Source organism: Lucilia cuprina, chromosome X (assembly GCF_022045245.1).
Source record: "Lucilia cuprina isolate Lc7/37 chromosome X, ASM2204524v1, whole genome shotgun sequence".
In the NCBI taxonomy this organism is placed as follows: Eukaryota; Metazoa; Arthropoda; class Insecta; order Diptera; family Calliphoridae; genus Lucilia; species Lucilia cuprina.
This window is the reverse complement of record NC_060949.1, coordinates 1,467,403-1,488,472: the sequence shown is the minus strand read 5'-3', so window position 1 is coordinate 1,488,472 and position 21,070 is coordinate 1,467,403. Positions and strand designations below refer to the sequence as shown.

Here is a 21,070-nt window from a genome sequence, read left to right as displayed (position 1 = left end):
ACTGTAATATTATCTCAAGAAAAACGAATTTTTGTATTTAATTAAGATGGGAGGTGCCACGCCCCCTAACGCTATTCCGCCCACTTTTTATCCTAAATAATCATATTGACTCTAAGGTTGCTCCTACAAAATTTGACTCTACCTGTAATATTATCTCAAGAAAAACGAATTTTTATATTTAATTAATATGGGAGGTGCCGCTCCCCTCATGGGTAGTCCGCCAATTTATTATAAAAAAGTTTATTATAAAAAAGTTGGATGTTAAAGTGCCACTTTTTATTTTAAATAATCATATTGACCTAAAGTGACTCTAACTGTTATATTATCACAAATATACGAATTTTATATTTTCTTAATTTTTCTTAACAAAAAATTTGTATGATATTTATTAAAGAAAAAATTTAGAAAAATATTCATTGGTCAAAACATTAGCACCCCCATAAAAAGATTTTTTAAATCTTATAAGTTTTATATTTATCTACTGTTAATGATAATCTACCGATTTCTGGGCCTAATTTCGAGCAATATTTGGAAGTTAAAATCATTCTCGGAAGTTTAAAATGGACTGAAATGAAAAGAAATGTTGATGAAAAGTATCAACAAATATCAAAATTTTTAAAATTCAGACCTCCGCAGGGATATTGCAGTTGGAATAATTTGAAAAGGATAATAAAATAAAAAAAAAACATAAATTTTGTTTCCTTTTATTAGAATTTGCTGTTATATTTTTTACAATTTCTGTATTAGTATCAATTACCAACCATCTTTTTGTGTTCAATTTAACTTAGTTAAGCATTATTCTATCAATTCATCAAGATTTCATGATATGTATATCCCTTTTCAACTTCTGAGGACGGCTTAAGTAGCCAATAATTAAAATTTTGCTCGAAATTTGTCCCAAAGATCGGTATATTATCGTTATCAGTATATAAATTTAAAACTTTTCCAGTTCAAAATCTTCTCATAAATGAATTTTATAGATAATTTAACATTTTGTAAAATATTTTTTATTGTTTCTTAATTTATTTAAGAAAACATTCAGACATCTGGTGCTATACGGTCAATAATGTGTTGAAAAAAATAATTTGAACTTAAAAAATTAAAGCAAAAAGGATAAAATTTAATTTTTAATTAAAATCTAATTAATTCTAATTAAAATCTATTAAGAAAATAATGGAGAAATTCAATTTAAAAAATGTTTTTTATGGGGGTGCTAATGTTTTGACCAATCAAATTCTGAAGAATATGAATATTTTTTTAATTTTTTTCTTTAATAAATATTTTGTTACCGTTTCTTAACGACCTAAGATTCTAAGACAATCTAGCTGTCCGTCTGTCTGTTTGGCACGATAACGTCCACAAAATAAGAGATATTGAGATGAAATTTTCCGAAAATATATTTTATTGATCAAAAATGTTTGGTATTTAAAATGGGCAAAATCGGTCAACGATTTCACATAGCCCCATAAAAAAGTACCCCCCGGAATATTGTATAAAGAAATTCAAATATTCACAAATTCGTTGTTTATGAAGCAAATACCACAAAAATTCGCACGGGTCAGTTTTTTGACGTCTGTAAAATAATTCTGCATAAGACCATAATTGGCCCTACCCCCCATATAAGGTCCCCTTTAGAAAATGACTAAAAAGCTGATTACTGGCTTAATATTGGGAATATAGCGATGAAATTCGACACATATAAGTTTAATGCGAGCCAATATCTCTCCACCAAATTTTATGTGTATCGGTCCATAATTGACTCTACCCCCAATACAAGGTCCCCTCCATAAAATTACTTTAACACTCATTACTGGTTTCAAAATACGAGTACAGCGATGAAATTTCCCAGAAATAAGTTTTATACGAGGCAATATCTCTCTACGAAATTTTATGTGGATCGAGCCTTAATTGACCCTACCCCCATAAAATGTCCTTATCAAAAAATTAATTACTGGGCTAAAAAAACGAAATTCGATATAAACATGACTTGTAGGAACCAAGATCGTTCCACAAAATTTTACGAAGATCGGTCTATAATTGACGCTACCCCCATATAAGGCTCCTTCAGAAAATGACTTAAAAATGGCTTAAAAATATTAGTAGATTTATGAAAATCGACATAAACTAGATTTGTGTAAGCTATCTCTATCTCTTCTATAGGAACCGTAATTTCTGTATCAATTGTTATGAGGATCAGTCCATAATAATACCATCCCATATAAATTCCCTCAGAAAAAGACACGAAAAATACGAATACCATAGAGCATTTCGACATAAAACAATTTTGATTTAAAATCTCTCTACCATATTTTATGACTTTAATGCTCCTTAATGGCTTTAAAATACAAGTAGATCTATGAAATTTTAAATAAATAAGGAACTGAAATCTTCCTACAGACTTTTAAGAGTATTGGTCCATATATGAATGTATAAATAACCCTACTCTCTATATAAATTAGCACTGTCAATAGTAAAACCCCCACTTATGGACCTCTTTCAAATGTTACCCTGATTAACATCCCTCATTAACATCGATATATAATAATAAAATATTCAAAATATAAAATTTTATTTATATGGCAGTGATTTGATGGTGGGTATTAAAGATTTGTTATAACCGAATATAACACTCTTACTTATTAAATGTTACATTGATGTTCTCATTAATATCGATATATAATAAAATATATTCAAAATATCAAAGTTCATTTATAAGGTAGTGATTTGATGGTGTTAATAAAAGATTCGGCATAGCCGGATATAACACTCTTACTTGTTTTTAATTTATTCTGTCATGATCAAAAGATGTATAAACAAATCTTTCAATATTTTTTGAAAAAATAATATTGAAAATTTTAATAGATTTTTAGGAATAAGAATTTTAGAAGAAATTTTTAACAGATTTTCATCTTAACATTATAAAATAAAAATAATACAAAATATTTACATCAGGGTGATATTTGGAATATGCCATACATGGGCACGCTCCAGTATAATTTTACTGCATTACACATTTCAGTAATTTGTAAATTTTTACTGGTTACTGAAAAAAATTCAGTATATCTTTACTGGTTACTGAAAAAATTTTCAAATTTTAAATAAACTTTTATCCCCATATTGTAATTCTCTTGTTATTTCAAAACGATGTTTTGAAAGTTCCCAAACAAAAAAAATTATTTTAACAGAGATTGAGATTGTAGCCCTGAAAGTATCAAATAAGACTCGGGAGTATAACGGTACTTTTGCACATCAAATAGTATTAAGAAAGTACCATCGTACCAATTTTGCCATCCCTGGTATGCAATAATAAAAAACAAATTAGGAAGAGCGTTCAAATTGATTTCTCTCTCGAGTGATATTAATTCGAGCGAAATAAATTGTTTACTTTCTTGTGAATTTATCTTTTTTTCTCGTGACTTTAAAAAATAAATCTCACAAGTGATATTTAAATTTAAAGATCGGAAAATAAATTTCTCTCATGAAACGAGTACAAAAGAGTATTTCATGAGTTTTATAATATTGTAAATCTTAAGAAAATGAAAATTAATTTTTTTATGTGTAAGTGTGTAAACATACATATGCATTTATGTATATGCGTGTGTAAACTTTAAAGAGTTATGTTTGCCTGTAGATCAGCCAAGCGCAGAAAGAGAAACTGTTATTGTAGTGGTAAGAAAATACCAAAAAAAAAAACACTTAGAAAAAACAAATTTTATAATAAGTAAAATTGTAAATTTTACAGATAAAGCATATTCAAAGAAGAGAAAAATGTTTATTTCTAAACAAAGATTAAAGCTTTTAATGTAAAATATTTAAAAAAAAAGTATTAAAAATATTGTTTTTATGTATTTTAGTACGAGTTTTTTGCAAGTTATTCTCTTGTTTGAAAATATTGTTGTTGTTTTTACAAATTTTTGCAATTTTTCACTCTTGCTATGAGTTTTATTTATGATCGGGTTGTGTACGTGTGTGTACGTACATCCTTCTTACTAAATTTATTTTTTACCACCGCCCTTAAACCGGTTTTCGTGCACACATTTTCTGTATGTGATTTTTATTCAAATTCTATTCATTTTGATATCTCTTGTGAGAGAAATTAAAAAAACAATACATATAAATATCGCTCATGAAGTGAACGCAAAAAATGAAGAGTTTGAAAAAAATAGATCTCGCGAGATTAAAAATAAATCTCGTGAAACTGAGTTGTAAAACGAGAGAAATAAATAAAATTGTATTCACGAGTGCAAAAAATGCCTACTCTGATAAAAAATACATATATTTTATGAATATAATATATGGGGCATTTCACGTCAAGTGAACCAACTTTTGAAATCGATGTCTTCCGATCGCGATGAAATTTGCACCATAGTTAGTTCTATTGGATAGTAATTCAGACACAATTTTTCAACAAGATCGCTCGTGAACTTTCTAAGTTAGAGGCTTTGGCCATGCAGGTGTTTTTTCTCATCCATGTAACTTATTACCTATTGTTCTTAGCAAAATGTGTCCCAAATAGTTTAGATAGCTATTTATGCAATCTTTCGGAAAAAAAATTAAAAAAATTTTATAAAATATTTTTGATTTTTTTAAATCAAAAATATTTTTGATTTTTATTTTTTTTAAGAAAGCTTAAGTCTTTTCCTAAGCGACCTATATGGTCGCATAGTGAGATGCGAGTGGGATATCTATCAAAAAAAATATTTTGTAACTCAAGATTTAAAATTTTTGAATTTTTTATTTTTTTTTGCTCAGAAAAAAGCTTATGTGTTTTCCTTTAACGCCCTTTTTGTCGCTTAGTGGGATATCTATAAAAAAATGTTTTGTAACTCAAGACATACAATTTTTTACTTTTTTTTTGAAAAATCAAAAACCTTTTTGACTTTTTTTTTTCCAAAATGGACTCTTTTTTATTTATTTTTTTTTTCTCTCAAAAGAAAGCTTAGGTCTTTTCCTTTAAAACCTTTTTGGTCGCTTAGTGGGATGCGAGTGGGATATCTATCAAAATAAATGTTTTGTAACTCAAGACAAATGTTTTTAAATGAATTTTTTCATATTTGTGTGTGTTTCTAAAACCATAAAAATAAAAACCACAACAACTGACCGATAATAGCCACTGGAGGGGTGCAATATGAGGCCGACCGCTATTAATTTTCCACCCCCAAAATTTGTCTGTGTTTTGTATCTTGCGGCTTTTTTGGTCAATCCTAGAGGTAGTTTTCAGCGCACGTGATTTTCATTGTTAAAATATCAGGTGCCCCAGAAACAAATTTTTGGAATCAAGTGGAAATATTTTATGTGATGGTATTGGAGCAAACCTCAAAAGAAATGCAGCAGTATAGTATAGCCTCCAGTGTTTTCATCAAGATCGCATCTTAGATGCGACTGCTTTATTCCATTGGGCAAAGAATTATTGTAAAGAAACTAAAATAGTTTTTAGTAGCAAAGAGGATCATGAGGAAACATTAAAAACACTAAAGAGCAGATTCGATGCTGCGGTAAGAATCGATGGCAATGCTCAATAGCATGCTTTCATACCGCTTGTCGATGGAAGACTCAAATTAAAAAAGTTTTCTGCATCTACTCAATGCGATTTCTTTCCAAAGCCAAAAAAGAAGCCAGCAGCGAAATCAGTAGCTGAATCAATTAACGCCAAGAAAGGATTGACAAAACAAATGCAACTAATAAAGGTGACAAATAAGGAGGATAAAAGTATGGATATTTGAAAATTTAAAAAATTTATAAATTAAGTGTAAAAATAGTTATTATATAAATTGATCTATTGTGATTAAGATTAAATTTTACTAAATTATTCATCTTTTTGTTATTATTATTAATATTATTATAATTATTAAATATTAAATTTATTTATTATTATTACAAATAAATAACAAAATTAAATTATTCAATATTTCCATGGAAAAAAAGTGATTTTTATTCCTGAGGTTAACATATTATGGGTATTACAGTATCGAGGCTATGAAATTTTAGTTGGGTATGTTACATACCATCGGAAAGGCTAATGTGTCTAGTTTCTCTGTGTAAGTTTAATTTTTAAGGTTTACACACAAATATGAAAAAATTAAAATAGTGCAAATTTAAAAACCTTTGTCTTGAGTTACAAAACATTTATTTTGATAGATATCCCACTCGCATCCCACTAAGCGACCAAAAAGGTTTTAAAGGAAAAGACCAAAGCTTTCTTTTGAGAAAAAAAATGAATAAAAAAAGAGTACATTTTGGAAAAAAAGTCAAAAAGGTTTTTGATTTTTTAAAAAAGTAAAAAATTGTATGTCTAGAGTTACAAAATATTTTTTTTTTGATAGATATCCCACTCGCATCCCACTAAGCGACCATATAGGTCGCTTAGGAAAAGACTTAAGCTACGTTCAGACCTGTAAAATATTTGGTCCAAATATTTGTTATAAAATATTTATAAAGTTGCGTCAAACAAATGCAATATTTATTTCTTGTTCAGACTTAAATAAATATTTGATGGTATTGTTTTATCAAACAGTGCAAAAATAATTTGGTTCAAACACACACATGTTTTGCAGTCACAGTATATCGTATATTTTCATGCAAGAAAAAAATAATTTGGCAATTTGTTTTAATTTTAACTATTTTTATTAGGTTTAATATTAATTTTTTATAATTAAAGTGTATAATATTAATATATAACACTATTGATAAAACTTTGTTTGTCGAATCTGAACATAAAATATTTCATCTTAACAAACAGCAATGCGGATGATTTTCATAAAACAAATTGATTTGTTGGCAAATAAATATTTCCTCATTGTTTCATCAATGTGAACACCAAAAGTCAAATAATTTACGTCATTTTGGTAAAATAATTATTTGATCTCTCGGAGTATGAAGTTAGGCCACATTTCATAATTCAAGGACAAGCTTATCGCAGATTTAAGTTTGTCAAATTGTAAACAAAAGTGTTCTTGTTTGGAAGGACTAAAATAATATATTTCCGAAACAGAGGTGACTCTTTATTCGCCTTCAATACGTTAATCCAGGTAATTTTAAATATAAATATTCCATTCCGACGTGATACACAGATTTTAACTTAATTTTGTCGACCATTATTATTAAATTAACATCAGAAAATGCATAAATAGTCAAAACCATGCAGTAAAATTCACAGTACTTTCGCAAAGAGTTCAAGTCATATATTATGCGGATAAACGTATTCCGCAACAATATCGAAGAAGTTTAACTTTCTTATATTATTTTCCCGAAAAATTAGCTAACATACACTGATTACCCGTCTGCAATCGCAAAAAAATTTTGCAACGTGAATCTTTAAGCACATGTCGACGATATTTGATGAAGAAACCTTTTCGTTACCTTAAAGAAAAATGAACGTGAAAGATCTCACGATCATAAAATTAAATACAGTGGACGTCCAATAGTACGTACCCTCTTTATTACGAATGTCCAATAATACGAATGGCAAAATTGTTGCATTGTCTACTCTATAGTACGAATAAAGTCACAATTTTTCTGTTCGATAGTACGAATAACGCATTTTTATGGGAATTTTGGTTTTATTTGCGTATGAATGAAGTTTTTATTTTGTTTTTATTTTATGATTTCGATATCATTCACCTTTAGCTCAGTAATTTTGAAGTTTTTTGTATTTATTACAAATGTTTTGTTTTTAAAAGCCCTATACACACAATTTACTGTATGTATATTTACAAATCAACAATTATTTAGTGTAATTAATTTATTTTCTTGTAATTTCGATGACCAAAGAGAAGAAATTTAATTTAATGATATCGCCAATGAGAACAATATTGAAGCTTCAAAAGCGCTGTTATTGAAAAGGTCGTAGGAATCATTTTGCAAAGTAATAAACAACAATGTTTAATTATGGATTTTCTAATAAGTAAAATGTTATTTATATATGTATGAACTGTCAATTTTGACTCCACATTCCAATGGGATTAAGCATTACTATATGTGATCTTTAACTATTCCAATTTTTCAAGAGAAAATTTTAAATTAGTGAACTGTTTTTTAAAGTATATTCCATTCAAGTTTTTAATTAAAGTTCTATGTAATCTGAACATGTTTTATACATTTTGGAACAGATATGTACATGCAAATTGTCTTTGGCACACATATTTTTAAAAACATTAAAATTTAAAACCTTCTATATCTCATTTCAACCATTGGACTCACGATACTTTTATTAACAATTCGTATACGTAAATACAAGCCTTTTATGCCTGTTTATTTACAAGAAATTTGAAATAATATATATTTATTATATTTTATTTCGTTATGTAATTTTTCATGAAAAATAAAACAAAATCCTATATTTTATGTGTATTATTTGAATTTAAACATACAAAATGTGTTGTTCAATAATACGAATTTTTCGGTACTACGAAAGGGCATGACATTATATAATTCGTACTAGTGGACGTCCACTGTACATACAAATAGAAAACAAGCCGCTAAAAGTTTAAATTTATATTAAATACATATATTTTTAAATTTAAACTACAATGTACCTACAATAAATATTTTAATTTGAGTTTTTTTTTTTAAATTATTTTTATTTAAATCAATGGGGTTAAAAAAGTTGTTAGTAAACTTCTTAAAAAGTAAATAAATGCAAATATATGAAAATAAAGTTGTTGAAAAATCTACCAAATGTTATAAAAGGCATGAATATTGAATACTGAACAATTTTGTATACGTTATAATCAGAGTTAATTGGCGAAAAACGGGAATATTTGGACCCGCTATTATCAAAAAACTAAAGTAAGGACGATCAAAATTTTAATTTTCAAATGCGAATATCTCCTAAACTATAAGAGATAATTTACTGCTGCTACATTTTTTATAGTGCTCGATGAGGAGATTCTATATACGAAATTTTTTTAAATCGGAACTCAAATGAAGAAATAGAATCGTTTTAAAAATTTAACATAGCCGAGGTGTCCTAATTCGAGGACCCCCCGCCGTGCCCCTGGTTGGCCTATAAGGTTCAAATTCAAAACCTAAACTCGACAACACCTCCTCTTTGTACATACCAAATTTCATTAAAATTAACCGTTTAGAAGTTACCGAATTATTTCCCTCTTTTTTTCCTATACTACTGTGCTGCGGTCGAAGAAGTTTAATGCAGACATTTCTTTTGTTTGCATTGATCATTTCAAAAGTGAAGATTTTGCCAATAATCTAAAATATCAAATGGAAAAGTTATTAAGAATGAAAAAAATATTTTTTTTAAACTGCCAATATGTATTTATAGGTTTTGCTTAAAAAAGGCAACTCAAGGATGGTGTTGTTTCTACATTGAACTTGGCCAACTCAAAAAACAAAAATCTACAAAGACTGCGATCAAGTAGGATTCAATGGAAAATAAAAACAAGTATGAATGTATAGTCGGGCGTAGCCGACCATATGATACCCTACACCAGTCAGTATGTATGTTAAAAATTTGGATTATTAAAAAAAATAAAGCATTTGGTTTATTTTTTTAACTTTATTTCGGAATATTTTTACTTTTTTTTGGCAAACAAAGAGATTTTTTTAAGAGTACTTAAAGGGGAGTAGGGCAAAATATGGCCCTATCCTTCAAAATTTTGGGAGGACGGGGGAGTTAAGTCTTCTTCAATATTATTTATGTAGAATTTAAAAGTGTTATTAGTGTTTGTAAGTGAATTTTGACCTTTAAGTCATTTTCTGAAGGGGAGTTTGTATTTGGGATAGGGTCAAATGAAGCCCGATCATTACAAAAATCGGTAGTGTCATTTATAAGCCAAAAGGCCATATTTGGGGGTACGGTTGTATGGGGGCTAGTCGAAATCGATTTTAACCATTTTCAATAGGCTTCGGCCAAAAGAAGCGTGTTTGCCAAATTTCATCCAATTATCTTGAAAATTGCGGCCTGTACCTTGCGCACAAGGTTTACATGGACAGCCAGCCAGACGGACGGACATAGCTTAATCGACTTTAATGTGGGTATAGGACAAATATTTTTGTATGTTACAAACATCAGCCAATATACCCTCCCCACTAAAGTGATGTAGATTATAAAAATATCGATTTTCGTCTTACAGATCACAGCTCTGCCATAATCCTGTCTAATGAAAACTGTTTTTTAACAGTCAATCGAAAATATAAATACATACAAATAGAAAACCAGCCGCTAAAAGTTTAAATTTATATTAAATACATATATTTTTAAATTTAAACTACAATGTACCTACAATAAATATTTTAATTTGAGTTTGAGTAAACTTCTTAAAAAGTAAATAAATGCAAATATATGAAAATAAAGTCTAAAAAAAATCTACCAAATGTTATAAAAGGGTTGAATATTGAATACTGAACAATTTTATATACGTTATAATCAGAGTTAAGAATATTCTTCAATTTATCACTCACGATATTATTCTTATAAGTATGTATTGTTTTGTTTCTTTATTTTCATACTCAAAATTGAGAAAAGAATACAGAAATATTTTTAGTAAACTTTACTTAAATAAGTATGCCTATTTTATTTTGCACTCTAACATTCGAAAATGTAAAGCAACGAACATTTTTCATTTAAGGTTTACATGAATTTTAATTTCTGATAAAACACGAATGTTTTGTTTTTATAGCTTAATAGCTAATACCCGGTGTGCTTCGCTACCCCTATCGAAATTAAATACATAATAATCAAAAAAATTATTTATTTAGTTACTAAATTATACAATTTTTCTTAAAGGTTTATTATAATTTCTCTTGATGACCATATATTTCATTTAAATTCTAAAATAATACATTAATGATATATTTACTTCTTACTTGCAAAAATGTAATACATACCTTTAGTCTTAAAGAATAATTCTTATTCTAATTCCTTTTTTTACCCTCTAGTATAAATAAAAAACCCACTTCCAACCACAATAGTTTTCAGATTAACAATACGTTACATATGAGATGTGCCAAGCAAATTATTGCAAGTTCGCCAATTTCTATTTATCTATGAAAAACTTGAATTATCTAACAGTTTTCAAGATATACGAAATTTTGTATTTAATTCATATATGTGAATTATATGTGAATGTGTAAATCCCGCCCGTTATTTTTTAAATGTTCACATGAACATCAAAGTTATTCATATAACATTTGAGGATTCTAGCTCTAATAGTTTCTTAGGGCTTCAAGCTCCCTAGATTAAAGTCCGCCCTTTATCCTCAAAATGTTTAAATGAATATTAAAGTAATATAAGCAAAATTTGATGAATCTAGTTCTTTATTTTCCTAGATAAATATATTTTCTATTTTATTCATAGTCCCCATTAAAAGTTCGCTCGTTATATTCTAAATGTTCAAATGAATGTCAAAATTCTTCAAGTGAAATTTAATGATTCTATCTCTAACAGTTTCTCAGATATACGAATTTTTATATTTTATTCAAATGGGTGCTCCAAGCCCCCTCAGATAAAAGTTTGATTTTTTTTCAATGTTTATATGAATATTAAAGTTCTTCGTGCAAAGTTTTAACAATTTAGTTTTATAAGTTGTATAAGATTCTAACTGTAATAGTTTCCAATATAAACGAATTTTTGTATTTAATTTATATTGAAGGTGCCACGCCCCCTTAAGCTAATCCTCCCACATTTTATCCTAAAATAATCATATTAACACTAAAGTGGCATTATCTCAAGATAAACGAATTTGTGTATTTAATTAATATTTACGTAGATGTTAAAGTTATTCGTGCAAAAATTTGAGCATCTAACTGTAATAGTTTCCAAGATAAACGAATTTTTGTATTTAATTTATGACAGGTGTCACGCCCCCTAACGCTAGTCCGCTCATTTTTTATTCTAAATAATCATATTGATACAAAAGTGTCTCCGACAAAATTTGAGGACTCTAACTGTTATATTATCTCACATATACGAATTTTATATTTTCTTAATGTGGGCGTGGCTCCTCGTCCACTTGAAAATTCAAAATAAAAAGTAGCCTATTACCTATTCCAGATATACAGGAATATACAGGAAAATTTCAAGCAAATCGGTTCAGCCGTTTAGTAGTCAATAGCGTTCAAACATAGAAACAAACACACATTCATTTTTATATATATAGAAGTAATCAATGAAAGATGTGCGTTAAAGTAATTTTTGGAAGTGAACCTTATATGGGAGCTATGACCAATAATGGACCGATCCGGAAAAAAATTAGTAGAATGGTTTACATATAAACAAAACATATTTTTTGTTGAATTTTATCTCAATAATTTAATAATTCAATGAAATATATGCTTTTAAGTGAATTTCGGAAGTGGACTTTATATGGAATCTATGACCAACTATGGCCCTATCCGGACTAATCTTGTAGGCTGATTTATATAAAGACAAAATGTTTTTGTGTCGAATTTAATCCAAATAGCTTAATTAACCAATTAAATATGAGTGTGTAAGTGATTTTCGGAAGTGGACCTTATATGGGAGCTACGACCAATCCAGAAAAAAATTGGTAGAATGATTAATGTGTACGAATTTTGTCGAATTTTGTTATGATAAATATATATTCAATAAAATATGTGCGCATAAGTGATTTTCGGGAGTAAACCTTATATAGGAGCTATGACTAATAATAGACCGATCCAGGAAAAATTTGATAGAATGATCTGTGTGTACATGAAACGTATTTAAGTCGAATTTTATCCATATAAGTTAATAATTCCATGAAATATGTGCGTTTAAGTGATTTTCGGAAATGGACCTTGTATGGGAGTTATGGCCAATTGTGGACCGATACAAATATTATTAAGTGGTATGATTTTTCGTATTTTAATGACATATGCAAAATTTTGTATTTGTATTGATATATTTAAGGGAGTTATGACCGATTTGTATGGGGGCTATGGGAAATTGTGAATCAATTGTCATTTTCAACATACATGATTCCCGGTAGAAAAAATAATGTATGACAAAATTCATCGAATTATCTTTTGTCGTTTCTGAGAAAAGTGCTGAAGAATTACGAAAAAAGCGTAATTTTTTCGAGGTAGCCCTCATAACACTGCTAAATAATTTCGGTAAATTTGGTTGATCTTTTGGATTAGTTTTAACGTGAGCGTGTTTTACACAGACACGGTGTCTCTGATGAATATTTTTTGATGTTACACGCGGAACGACAAACTTATATATACCCTCTATCACCACAGATGATGTCTTAAAAAAAACATATTATATTCATTTCCAGATTTTAATTATATGATTATATTTTTTTGTAAAAAGCGTGGAATTTTTATTTTAAATTTTAATAAAAGTATACATTTTTTGTTAATGTACTATTCAAATATTTGCAAAAAAATTTCTGAAATTTCTAGACTAATATTTATTTTGTTTTTAAAAATTATAGAAGACCATGCACTGAAACTGCAATGCTGAGCATTTGAAACAAATCTCGTAACACTAACCCGTTTCAGACGTTGAAAATGTGTTATAATATGAAAATGGATTTTATTAAATTTTTGCAGAGATTGTGATACAGATATTGAAATTTTTTATTTTCTTATAAATAAATCGTAATCTTTATGAAATCGATAGCAAGAGTTTTGAGATATATGCGACCAAAATTAAATTTGTACTTAATATATAATTGTAAAAAATGGGCGTGTCAGCAGTCTTATTTTTATATCGAATGTTTGGCCAATTGTTTGCTAACTGAAACCAAAATTAGATCTCAATATCACTAATATTTGATTAATGTCGTTCTAAAAGTGCCAAATGTCTCACTGTACGACGTCAATCTACTTTTTGTAATGCTTTTTTATTTTCAATTTCAAACAACCCTCACATACATATATATGTAGAAGTATTAATGAGTGTGATGACTAGATTTCACATTTGAGTATTTGGTATTTTTAAGTTTTCATCATTCACTTTACACAAATATGTGCTAAAATAAAAGATACTAATTTTCCAATGTGAACACAAAACAGAAATTGCAATTTTTATTCATGCTTATTAAATACGAATGTATCAATTCATGTGTTCCTATATGAATATTTCTGAACCCTGGTTATAATACAGAAATAATATTTTCATTAAAATATAAAATTTATCCATATTTAATACACGTGTTGTGTTTTGTTAATTTACTACTGTGACGTACATGTAGGGTTGCCAGATTCCGATTAACAAAAAGCTAGACAAAACAAAATCAAGCTGGACATAAAATATACTTAGAGAATGGTAATTTTGGTTTTGTGTAAATAATTTCACAATGATACACCAAAAAAATGCAGGGGTCATTACTCATCACTGCATATATCTCTGGACTTTTTGATTTGTAGGCAAATATGTATACTATTTGACATCCCTTAATCAATAATTCCATAAATTATAATTTGTTGATAATATTTGTTTTGACTAAATCTCATATTCTTACGGACCTATTTAACTAGTTTTAAACAGTTAAATTCTTAAAGGCATATCTAATTCATTTATTTAAGATTTGGATTCCCAAGATTTATAGAGCCTCAAAAAACTAATATTAAACAGACGGGCAGACATTCGTTGCGTGAACTTTTTTAACAACCGTGTTGTTAAAAAGTAGTTTCACACATTTTTTAATGATCTAATCGATTATGCTATTCCTACTTGCATATATGCTACTTCTCGCTGCAAATCAATCTTCTTAGCCGTTTCGGTACGCAATTCTTACAAGGTGTGCTCGTCTATTATCTCGCTGCTGTGTAGGGCCGAATAAAAGTTCCTGAGGTGTTTGAGGAGAGACCACTGTATTCGGCGTAATAGGTCGTCCCAACGTTTGTCTTCTCTCATAGATGCTCAAAGCATTACTAAAATTGTACGATTTGTACGTTCGTCTTGCAATTGCATCGAAAACAGGAGATATTCTTCTTTTAAAGTTGTTTTGTTTGCGATACTTAATGATGCCGGATCCATAACTCGTGATTCTTGGCATGGTGCACGACTTAACGCGTCGACGTGTTGCATACGTAGACCGGATCGATGCTCAATATTCAGATCTAAATCCTGAATTCGCATTACAGTCGGTTATGACGGTTACTCTTTTTCCGTACACGTAATAACGAAAACGTTCAAGAGTTTCAACGACCGCCAAAACGTTCAACTGATGGCTATGATATTTGCGTTCATCATCTGTAGTTGACCGGCTGAAAAAGGCTACAGGTTTCCATCCATCGTTCTCACTTTGTAGAAGCGCTCCAGTTAAGCTTATTGAACTTGCATCTGTATATATTTGGTGCTCTGCCGCGGTTCTGTGAGGCTGGTCTTTAGCATTTTAAAGGCTTCATCCTGCTTATTTGAGTTTTGTTTTCGCCTTTCCAGGACTCATACTATGAATTTGATGGCGAAGGAACTCAATCGTTTGTTTTAAAAATTCGCACTATTGACATTGACGGGTAAACTTAGGTCACGTAATACATTAAATATGCGATGTAATTTATCGAACATTTTATCAATGTCATTAATACCAACTACAATGTCATCCATATAATGAATTATGTCGTTTTCCTGAGTTTTCTATTATGGCCATCAATCGTTGGAAGACCGTCAGGTGTCACAAAAGCGGTTAACTTCTGGCTGTTCTTCTATTGGGATTTGATAATAACCGCTGTTCAAATCCAAAATCGTGAAGTAGGTAAACCTCATTAGGATTAGCTCATTTATTGACAGTTTAATTTTCATTTGCACTCGTTAACTCGATTTCACTCAGTTATTTGCCAAAAACATCACGGTATTCGTTAATCAGTTGAAATAAACAGGATTGAGCTGTGTTATCGATTACACCATATTTAATTTCCTATATTTTATTACGCGATAATTCATTAATTTTTGGGGTTTTCGGCATTTTAATATTCGAAATGTTGTCTGTTATCGTTACATATAAGGCGTACACTATTATTCAAATTGTGTGGTCTACCTAAGGTATTCTTTAATGGATTCGTCATTTCCCCTCGTAGCGTTAGACATCTTAAAGTGTACGTCAGCCTCATCTTGTACTGTACTAAACTCCTCTTTCGAGGCAGCTGCAAGCTCAGACCAAGTCATGAAAAGGTCTGACGATGCGTCCAGCCATAATTTGCACATAGACTTTTCGACTCTATCAATAAATTGTTCTACACTAAATATTGAATCTTTTGTGGGATCGTATTCCGGGAGGGTATCAGAGATTTCCTTTAGGCTGTATACATTTCTTTGATAAGAATTACGATTTGGTAATGGTGATCTCGGATGACGATCCTGCACCTCGGCACGTATTTCTGTTGAGTTTAAAGGTTGAGCATTTTGATTCGTTTCTACAATAGTCATCATATTTTCTATCATACTCCGTAAATCATCGATTAGTACCCTCATACCTCTATTTCGTCGGACCCTCTGCTTCTATAAGAAGTTCTCGTTGCAATTCTCTCAGGTCGAGTATAATTGTAGATATTTTCCGTCTTATTTACGTTACACAGAATTTTCTATATTATAATAAAGCCATTGGGAATTATAAATCATTAGACAAATATTAGTTATTACACGTTCAATTGATATTTAAATGTCATTTATTTTTTTAATTCTTATTAAAGACGCTTGGTGCCACTGTATTACATATTATCAGCTTTGTTTTGATTTTCGTTTTTCGTTACAATTGCTTTTCTATTAATGAGTTTGTTTTCTTACTTAAATGTTCTTCTTTACATTTTGTTTTACATATTTTCTCATATTGTTTAGTATTTTGTACTCCGTTTATTCCTAGTTTCTGTTTAATTGAAGTTCTTGTACTAAGTTAATTACGTTCCTATTTAAAAGTATATTCGCGAGAACAACAAAACCGTTTAAATTATTTTTTTAATTCCACACTTGTTCTTTAACTAAACACTAGGCGAGCGTTTATTTCACTTCTAAACTATAAGCAAGAATAAATTTAAATACTCTACACAGATTTTATTTTAATTAATTTCATAACAATTCATTTTTTTATTTCAATTATTTCATTTTAAGTATTAATAATTCACATCGATTAAATACCGCACGTTAATTACTGTCGCTCATCATCAACTCTCAACTGTCATCTTTTTTTCTTCTACTCCTCCTCCTTTGACACTTGACATCTTGACTAGTGATGTAGACTTTTACGTTTTCAATCTGAAATTTTGTGGACTTAATTTACTCCCACCGAATTTCATAAAAATCGGAATGGTAAATATATCCTACTTCGTTTTTTCATTTAACTACCACAAGTGCTCTATATAAGAAATTCCTATAAAAATATTAAAGGAAGGATGGACAAGATTTGTTCGCCCTAAAAGGTGATTTTAAGTTGATCTGTGAAACAAAGGGCGAGTGAGAATCCAATATTTACGGTGTCAGATTAACTAGTATTAATAAAATATTATTATAGTGTTCTAATGATTTAAATCAATGTAGCTTGAAACACATAGAACTTTTTGCTAACCCCTAAACCAATAAATATATCGATAAACGCTTTTGTGCACATAATTACAACCAGTAGAAGTACAAATTGAAATAATAAATAAAAAACATTCGAAAAATTCCACATAGTACTAATATTTAAAACAGGGACGATTGTATTATTATTTAAAAATATTACAATTAAATGAATTCATTGCATTATTTAAAATTTAATTATCTAAACGTAAATTTTTTCGGTTCAGTCTGTCACATACAGTGACTTCCACAAGTGTTTACAAAAACACAAAACTATAATATTTTTATTATAACAATTTTTTTCAGCAACATAAAAATTTCATTCTTTATATTTTAAATATATTACGTCCTGAAAAATTAACTAAGCCATAAAATATGAAATTAATTTAGATTTTCGTAGAAAAGCAGTGAAAAATGTAATTATGTTTTTGTGAACACTATTGTAATTTTGGCATATTTGAAAAATTTTGGGTTCGGTTCTGTCTTGATAATTGTTGGGGCCAATCCAAACATAAAATACCGTGCTTCTCAAGTCCCTAGGTGGTTATATAAACATTTTGCTTATGGCCACCGTCTGGCATACTGATAGTTAAGTGTGGTTCATACCCTAAGACTTCCTGGATATGGAAATATGAATCCCTTAAAGGATCAATCTAAGGTTCTGCCTTTAATATGCTGACTATTTTCCTAAGGATTCTCAACTTTTTTTCTTGGAATCAACTCCAAGTCAATAGTCAAAAATATTATGTCAAAATATTATGAATATTTCGTCTTTTTAACATAAGCACCTAGAAATTCGTAATATAGCAATTAAATTTTACGTTTAAGCAATGAAAGCTAGTATCGTAGTATAAATAAACAATTTCTGATACGTTGGTGACATTTACAGTTAGTGGGCACCAGCGGAATGCTGGAACTAAAGAAATACTAATAATGCACTAAAGTTTTGGAGTAGAGTTTTTATTAATATGTGTTTGGTTTCATAGTGAAGAGTTAATGATCTTAAAAAAATAGAAGTAATATTGAAAACAATCTACTATGTAGACATTTCAAGGTGTTCTTACCTGCCGAATCCTTCAATAATTAGTGTAAACCACACTAAAAATGAAAAAAAGTTGTTCATATTCCAAATTTTAGTTATAAATACCATTAACGATAAACTGAAGTGATTAAATCGGTAAGCTGTGAATTTAATAATAACTTTAGTTTGAATAAAGTTTAAACCTGATTAAAACAATTTTACAGCTAAATAAATAATTTCAAGGAGGGCGAAGATATCCATCTTAACATGTATTAAACTTTTCTTAATAGGGATCGAAAAAGAGATTTTCCGTCCGTCTGGCTGGCTGTCCATGTAAACCTTTTGCGCTATTTTTAGGATAATTGAATGAGATTTGACACACACTCTTTTTTTGGCCCAAGGACGAATACTATTGAAAATGGGTAAAATCGGTCCACTATTTCGCCTAGCCCCCATACAACAGTACCCTCATAATTAAGTTAAATGTTTTATTATGTAAACAAAAGTCGGCGAAACTTAGTTTTATAGAACTTTTAATGACATTACCGATTTTTGTAATGATCGGGCTTCATTTGTCCCTAGCACCCATAGAAAATCCCTTCAGAAAATTATTTAAAGGTCAAAATTCATCTATAAACTTTAATAACACTTTTAAATTCTACATAAATAACTTTGAAGTAGACGTGAATCCCTCCACCAGCATTTATAAGGATAGGCTCATATTTTCCCCTACTCCCCTTTGAGACCTCCTGCAAAAAATACTTTTTTATTTCCAAAATCAAATTTTTTAATTGTCATTCTGTTTGTAACATATCGAAATATTGGTAATAGACCCATAAAAGTATATATATATTCCGGGTCCTTAGTAAATTCTAAGGCGATCAAGCCATGTGCGTCCGTCTGTCTGTTAAAAGCACGATAGAGTCCGAACGGAATGAGCTAGAGGGTTGAAATTTTCACACAATTTTTTTCTATAGATAAGGTTTGTATCGTATTAAAACTTAGCAATATCGGACATCAATAAAATTCGACTGAAAAAATTTCATATGAGCCAAAATCACCAACAAAATTTTATGAGTATCGGTCCATAATTGACCCTCCCCGCCATACAAGGTCCTTCGGAAAATCGGTATAACACTCATTAATGACTTAAAAATAAGAATTAAGTGATGAAATTCGTCACAAATAAGTTTCATGTTAATCAAAATCTGTATACCAATTTTTATACGGATCGGTTTATAATTGATCCTACCCCCATAAAAGGTCCACTTCAAAAAATTACTTTAACGTTCATTACTCGATTAAGAATACGAGTATAGGAATGAAATTTAACGTAAGTTGGTCCTTATCGAGCTGAAACTTCTCTACCAAATTTTATATGGATCGGTCCATAATTGGCCGAGGGGTACGAGGTCTCTTTAAAAAAATAATTACATTACTCGCTTAAAAATACGAGTATAGCGATGAAATTCAACACACATAAGTTCCATGTGAGTCAAAATCTGTCCTTCAAATTTTATGTGGATTGATCTATAATTTATTTATTTATTTATTTATTTATTTATTTTTGTTTCATTTTTCATGAAAAATTACATAACGAAACAAAATATAATAAATATGTATTATTTCAAATTTCTTGTAAATAAACAGGCATAAAAGGCTTATATTTACGTATACGAATTGTTAATAAAAGTATCGTGATTCCAATGGTTGAAATGAGATATAGAAGGTTTTAAATTTTGATGTTTTTAAAAATATGTGTGCCAAAGACAATTTGCATGTACATATCTGTTCCATAATGTATAAAACATGTTCAGATTACATAAAACTTTAATTAAAAACTTGAATGGAATATACCTTCAAAAACAATTCTCTAATTTAAAATTTTCTCTTGTAAAATTGGAATAGTTAAAGGATCACATATAGTAATGCTTAATCCCATTGGAATGTGGAGTCATACTACTTTCAAAATTGACAGTTCATACATATATAAATAACATTTTACTTATTAGAAAATCCGGAAATAAACATTGTTGTTTATTACTTTGCAAAATGATTCCTACGACCTTTTCAATAACAGCGCTTTTGAAGCTTCAATATTGTTCTCATTGGCGATATCATTAAATTTAATTTCTTCTCTTTGGTCATCGAAATTAAAAGAAAATAAATTAATTACACTAAATAATTGTTGATTTGTAAATATACATGCAGTAAATTGTGTGTATAGGACTTTTAAAAACACAAAACATTTGTAATAAATACAAAAAACTTCAAAATTACTGAGCTAAAGGTGAATGATATCGAAATCATAAAATAAAAACAAAATAAAAACTTCATTCATAAGCAAATAAAACCAAAATTCCCATAAAAATGCGTTATTCGTACTATCGAACAGAAAAATCGTGACTTTATTCGTACTATAGAGTAGAAAATGCAACAATTTTGCCATTCGTATTATTGGACATTCGTAATAAAGAGGGTACGTACTATTGGACGTCCACTGTATTTAGCAGTGAAATTACTATATATTTTCTACATAATTTAATATTTTTATTATAAATTTTCTTCTTTTCTTAATAATTTTTCTA

The 21,070-nt window shown here is 29.1% G+C and overlaps 1 protein-coding gene across 6 annotated transcripts in view; it reads right to left on the bottom strand.

The window, feature by feature from the left end:
• Positions 1–21,070, bottom strand: part of LOC111687560 (hemicentin-2) — a 419,747-nt gene that overhangs the window by 369,268 nt on the left and 29,409 nt on the right. The window contains exon 1 of one of the 6 annotated variants that reach the window (XM_046956669.1): positions 18,526–18,615. The exons of the other annotated variants lie outside the window; for them this stretch is intronic. The gene's annotated coding sequence lies outside the window, so the exon portion shown is untranslated. Of the gene's footprint in view, positions 1–18,525; positions 18,616–21,070 lie in introns of those variants that run through there. 6 annotated transcript variants of the gene reach the window in all.